General features: G+C 44.5%; 1 non-coding gene across 1 annotated transcript; it reads left to right on the top strand.

Annotated features, from left to right (window-relative positions):
- Positions 1-5,606: 5,606 nt before the first annotated feature.
- Trnay-gua (transfer RNA tyrosine (anticodon GUA)) lies at positions 5,607-5,699 on the top strand. Its single transcript has 2 exons — positions 5,607-5,643; positions 5,664-5,699. It is a non-coding gene; the product is annotated as a tRNA-Tyr (tRNA).
- Positions 5,700-6,667: the final 968 nt, after the last annotated feature.

The raw sequence follows: 6,667 nt of genomic DNA on the forward strand, positions 1-6,667 counted from the left end.
GCATGGCACAATGCGGTCTTACATAGAGAAACGAATGCTCAAGCGACCGCGGGCACAGTGGGTGCCGAGCTGTTCAGTACAGATGTAGAATATTAGCCTAGTCTAAAGTGTCAAGGGACAGCACTGGTATTACTCGCAGTGAAAATAAAGTTAATTCAACAGACAACAACACTGGTATTACTGGTGTTACTGAAGAAGTAAATTAGACCAACCAAATAGAACAGAGGCAAGAAGCGAAGACAAAGAGGCGATACTTAGAACTGTAATGTCGGGGAAGGGTTCTGAAAAAAACGTATTCTGACATTATTTTCATTACTTATCATGTTTTGTTGCGCCATGATTGAGCCATGGCTAATCTGTAAAATGTCTTGCTTTTTTTTTGTTGTGCACTTGTACCCATAAAGTCTTTTGTTTTTTAACACGAAAGTGTTTTATGCTGGAGTCCACCACGGCTCCACTGACGTATTTCCGTCACGGATATGACGTTGTAAAATATAAAGACTAACAGTGGGCAAAGAAAAAAACAAAAAGTTCCGTCATCGGGGATCGAACTTATGACCCCTCACTCCGCAGCGCGCTGCGCGAAACGATTCGGCCACGGACGGCACGTTCTTCGCAATGCTAACGGCGAGCTATTTATATAAACCATTTGCCGGTGGCTGTACTCAGAGATCTGTGTTACAGCGTGTTTTCGTTATCACTAGCGAGATGGCGCGAAGGGCTCGAAGAGCGTAAGGTTCCTGTATTTTTAAAGGTAGCGACAACTACACGCGCGCCCTCTCGAGGGGTCCAAGGAGCAGCGATAGCAGACGACGCGCCGCTCGCTCCCGTGCATTTTGCGGGCGCCTGAAACCGAACTTGGTGCTCGCATCAACCATTAAATTATTACCATTTGTGGCCTAAGATGCTAATCAATTATCAAACTGCAGGGACAGTAACTGTAACGAGCACGGAGCACGTTAAACTTTGAAATTAAACGCGTGCGTTTCCGAAGCAGGTTCCGAGCGGGTTCCCCACAGCAGCTGTCATGCATTTATTTATTTATTTATTTATTTATTTATTTATTTATTTATTTATTTATTTATTTATTTGCATATTTGACATTCAGCGTAACTTGAAGTACAGGTGGTATTTGGGTGAGCTAAAAGTGCTTGTTTTCTAGTTGGAATAAAATAGGCAGGTAGTGAGCGTACTGCTAGCTCGGAAACTTCATCGGGCACCTAGCGCTCTTGTAGTGCGTAGCGCAAAATACGCGCTATTATTGGTTTGACTGTGTTTATCAGCGTTCGGAAGTCTTCCCAACGTTAAACGGTACTTTTAACTAAGCTTATTTTGTTTGTACTTTAAGAGGTTTACTTAGGAGAAGTGGGGATATTCCACAAATCCACTTGCACTGCATTTGAGCAATATCAGCAACTTGACTACCTTTCCAGATCTAGGAAATATAGCATGCCCACTAGTGTCTCGCCCATTTTAATGTTTGACTGTTTTTAACGACGTGCATTTATGCAAAGCCGTCCCACCCGCCGCCTCCGTGTCCCACAGATATAAAGGTATGTTGCAATATTACCCAATGCAATTTCAAATAAATTTGGGGTATGTATACACCTACAGGCCCTAAAACCATACTACAACCAGAAAGGCTGGGTTAGGTGGGTTTTTGTAGAGATGCAAGAGAATAAAAGAGCACTTATTCAAAAGATGGGTTTTGTTGCATGAATTCATAACACATTTTTTCTTTGTAAGTTTTGTTGTGAGCACTGACCCCCCCCCCCTCATTCGATTGCAGCGTGACTTCCGTTCCTTCTGCCTTGGCAAATTAGCAAAGATGCTCGGTGCGGCATATATGGTTTCAGTTTTCCCCCCAAGTGTATTGCAGTATTATTTATTCGAACTTGTCAAAAGCACTGTGGTCCTTTAGGAAAAACATCACGCGGAATGCTTCAACGAAGAAGCCTTAATCGATCTCGCACACAGCAGTGCGGCGAAACACGGCAAGGTGTGCCAAAAAACTCATCCCAAATGGTCATTTCAATGGGACCTTGTAGTGTTGAAGCCAACCCGTTGAGAAAAACAAAGGCAGCTGTATTAATACAGCTGCCTTTGTTGACTGTGTTGTGTTGGGTTCCGAGCTATTTAATATTAGAGATACTGGGTGTGACTCTTCGTTGACTACTACGCACAAATCTACGGCATAAAGAATGCCGAAGCAATAATAGTGCTGCTGAGATAATGTTCATGCATATGCACGAATGAAAGCACGACGGCCCGGCGAAAGGCTCCTTGAAGCTATAACCATTACAAAATCACTCACTTCGCATATCCGGGTGTTTTCTGTGGGCACAAATTTCTTACGACTGATTTTGTGGGGCCATACCTTCCTTCAGCATATATTTTTGTCACCGCGAGGAACGAAAAAAAAAAAAGAAAAGCTTTTTTCCGCCGCCTGCGCGGTGAGGCAACCGAAGGCATAGTGACCCGACATTAAATTCAAACGCAGAATTTCTGCGTCCACTCAACTTCAAGTACGTAAACGCTTCTAGTTTGCAACAACAATGCGACCGGGCCGCGTGAAGCACTCCCTACTTGTTAAAATCGCCCAACTCCACGCTTGGAAACACTGCAGTGATCCGTACCTATCGCCGGCGAAGAGCTGCCGCCGCTGGACCCTTTGGGCGGGGTGCGAAGGCAAACATGTCACGTGTCGCCAACCGGCCTATCGCATGACGCGGCGGCTGGATCAAGACCTTTCGCTACTTTTGAAAGATAGAGGGACTTTAGAAGAGCGCGCTTGAAAGGTCGTCGCCGTTGCGACGAGCGCCCGCGTCTACAGGGCGTGGTCGCTTGTGCGTGCGCTTATCTCATGATTGCGGTGGTTTGTACGTCTCGCGTTGAGAGCACGAAGGTCACTTCGCTCACTGCAGAGGCCGCTTTTGCGAAAGGAGCGCGCTGCCCACGCAGAATTAAGTTACAAATGCGACAGTTAGTTCGCTCTCATCCTGTGTATGTTCGTTCCGTGCGTCCTTTCTGCTTGAGCAGCGCGTTGCAAGTTTCGAGCTGCTTGCCGTTCTTCGCGTGACATTACAATTTGTTGCTGTAGCATTCATTCCTTCGCCCTTGGGGCGAAAGAATGCGCAACAAACGCTCAACTACGTCTGTGAAGACACGTTTCACTATCGTGTTATACCGATTCCTATGACAGAGGGATCAGCCATGTTCTTTTTTTATCATTCTTGGCATGTTCTGTACCTTTTTCAGTGCTGGCTGTGGTAGTCAAAATTACACTGCGTTTTGTGCAATTCAGCACGTATACGTGCCGTATGTTAATTTCAGTATTTTTATGCGTTTGTTTGTGTAACGGACGCTAATACGGTTCTAGAGGCCCAGCGTAGTGCCACTGCTTGCTCGAGGCATCATGGCAATCATGCGTGTCCTTTTTTTTGGCGCTCCTGAGAGGAGTATCGCTGTAAAACTAAGCCATCAATTTTAATACTTGACGCACAGTTCGAATACTTCCGCGGCCATTTTTGACGTACACATGTCGTTTTCATTCTGTGTGCACATGCTTTACAAGAGGATATATATTTAAGCCATTCTCTGCTATAAAACACTTGTGATTGGTGCTTGTCCTTGTCTCCCTTTCTTGTGTCAGTTGTCCATCGCGCTGATTTACCTTTGCAGTGAGGCAAGACCAACTAGCCCAACATCTAATTCCTATAAATCTAGAGTACCCTGTTAGCTGCCTGTTGGACGATAATTGAGGTTGTCCGATCTGACTTGATTTGTGTTCCTTAATTCTTTCACTGCCGCTATACTCGCAAAGTGTTTCCATCGCACTTTTGGCTTATCCATACACAATTTATTCAAGTGCTCTAACCTCCTATTTTGCCCGAATGAACCTATTCAAATACTCTTTTTTTCCGCGCACCATTAATGATTGAAATAACTTACCTCTATAAAAGCTGTATATTTTTACTATTTTGCTTTTTACACTTGCATTGTTCAAAGTAGTCTTCTTAAAAACGTATTTTCCTTCTGTTGTTTTGTTGTTTTGTGTGTGCTCCAAAACTGTATCGTTCAGCTTACAAGATTGTTTTACTTCTGTTGACCTAATGCGTTCTACCCGCCCTGCATGAAATTCGTGTCCACAGTATGTATTACAAAAACAAAACATCGCCCACCTATCGTGCCATCGTTGGAAGGGTAATCTAACCCGAAATAAAGGCTTGAAGTTATATTACTGATTGCTGATTCAGCAAATCTTTCAGTGCAGTGTCACTCAGTCTCGGCAATGAAGTCATGTCAGACTATAGTGTGTCACGTCCGTCCGCACTTATAGAAGAAGGAATTCATGAACATATAATTTCTTAATCGGCAGAAAGATTTAAAAAAGAATGCGTGCCACAACGACGATATAATTATGAGGAACGCCGTAGTAAGGAACACAGGAATAATTTCGGCCACCTGGGACTACCCAACGTACACATAAATTTAGGTACACTGGTTTTTCTGCATTTCGCTCCCATCGAAACGCAGACACCGTGGCTCGGGTACGAACCCGCGTCCCGGAGCTCAGTAACGCACAACCTAAGCCACTAAGCTGCTACGGCGGGCAATCTGGGAGAAGGTGATGGCGGAGAACCAACATTTATGTAGCTTAAAATATCCACTAACGTATCGCAGTTGCCCTATCCTCCTCTTTTGTTTGCTTTGGAGGAAAGGGTACGAAGCGTATACATACACGCGCTAAAGGCAGGCAGTTGCAGCCTTGAAGAAAAGTTCCCTTGTGGAAACGTTGGCTCCTGCGACACACCGTGTTCACGAATTTTTCATATCCACTAAAATATTACGTGAAACTAACACTACCATCACTGGGTTATCTATGCAAAAATGGCCTTGTAACGCACACAGAGATTACTTCTAAGCGCGTGGCTAAGTCCTGTACAATGGGAGAGGTGGCGAAAGTAATGTCCAACGCAAAGGGCTTTTCTTTCTTTCTTTCTTGCTTTTCTTTTTTTTTTGTGAGGTGCAAAATGTTTTTGTACGTCAAAACGGAAGCTGTGCTTGAGCGTACATTTAGAATCCAGCGAATCCAATAAAAGTCGTTAGAACAATACGTACCGTTAGACGACAGCTGTAATATGTTCGATCTAAAAGCTCGAAATTAAAACCTTCTTCACTCCGCAACTGTAATGTGTAACATTAGAATCACGTTTCGAATTTGCTTCAGGAACATCACCACGACTAACAATAGACTAACGCCTATACGTCAAATACTACAACAACGCTCCCGCACAGGGCTCTGAAACGAGTGTCTCCATTCTTCGCGGTTTTAGCGGGCGAGTTAAGCACAGCGTTCTTATACAACGTTCTTGATTTCTTTTATCTTTACGCCTCAGTATTCAGTGGATTGAATGCCTTTGCGGAAAGGAAATCAACCGGAATTCGTGGAAACGGTCGTGGTACACACGCATCTTCTCTGCGTTTCAAGGTAAGTGTGTTGACGGAAAACCGGACGGCGGCCGCAAAAACTAGGTTGCAGCGCCTTCCTGCTGTGCAAGCGTTCCTGCTCGCCAAAGGGGTCCTTTAAGAAGGCGTTTCTCGTGCCGTCGATAGCTCAGTTGGTAGAGCGGTGGACTGTAGAAGTCTCGGACAACGCTGTCATCCATAGGTCGCTGGTTCGAATCCGGCTCGACGGACGTGTTTCTTTTTTTTTCCTTTTCTTTTTTAATGAACCGCATCGTATCAGTAAATTAATAAAGCATATTAAATGTAAACGCTGATACCATTGCGTGCGTATGCGGCAGTCAAAAAGAGCAGAAGAGGAAACAAAAATCACATAGTCTGTTAGCATACGTCTAAGACGACACGAAGGCGAAAGCCATCTTCTTTTTATTCTCAACCGATCGTATTGATCCTATAGTCTTGTGTTTGTTGTTGCGCTGGGGAATTTCAATATTTCAGTGTTAACGATTGCCCCACATTAATAATGTTGCCGCAGAGAGAGAGAAATACAGAGGAAAGTGAGGGAGGCTATCCAAATGATATCTCCACCTTGCTACCCTGTACTTGGGAGGCTGAAAAGGAGTTTGAAAAAAAAAAAACGAAATGGAATGTAAGAAGAGTACGTCTACGAAGGCGCCATAATGTCATTGTGGCAGTCTATGAAGGCGCTCGTGTACTTATATTTAGGTGCCCGTTAAAAAAGCACCACCTGGTTACAGTTAAGGTGGAGTACCCCATTACAGCGAACCTCACAACCATATCGTGGCTGAGGCACCACCTAAACCAGCCGAACTTAATTTTTCTTTTTTTTTTTTGAGGAAGTTGTTTACCGAAAACATGTACACTAAAGTAGGTTGTTATTGTGACACTGCATTTTCTGCGTCCCAGATAGCGCGTTGTGTATTGCACGGTCTTTAACCCGTTCCGCAGGTGATGCCGAAGGTGATAAGATTTGCCCGCGCGTGCAAAACACAGCTGGCTCAAGACATCTGGAGCCACGCCTGATACCAGCGGCTCTCAGCGATCTGTACACACTTAGCGGCGAGCGGTTATTGTTCGTCTCTTTAATGTTCAGCGTATAAACATGTGCTGCCACTGTACTCTGCTGTTTAGGTCAGGAGAAGAGTCAACACCCTGACATTAACAAATAAAAGCACAGTAA

Source organism: Rhipicephalus sanguineus, chromosome 5 (assembly GCF_013339695.2).
Source record: "Rhipicephalus sanguineus isolate Rsan-2018 chromosome 5, BIME_Rsan_1.4, whole genome shotgun sequence".
NCBI classification, from domain to species: Eukaryota; Metazoa; Arthropoda; class Arachnida; order Ixodida; family Ixodidae; genus Rhipicephalus; species Rhipicephalus sanguineus.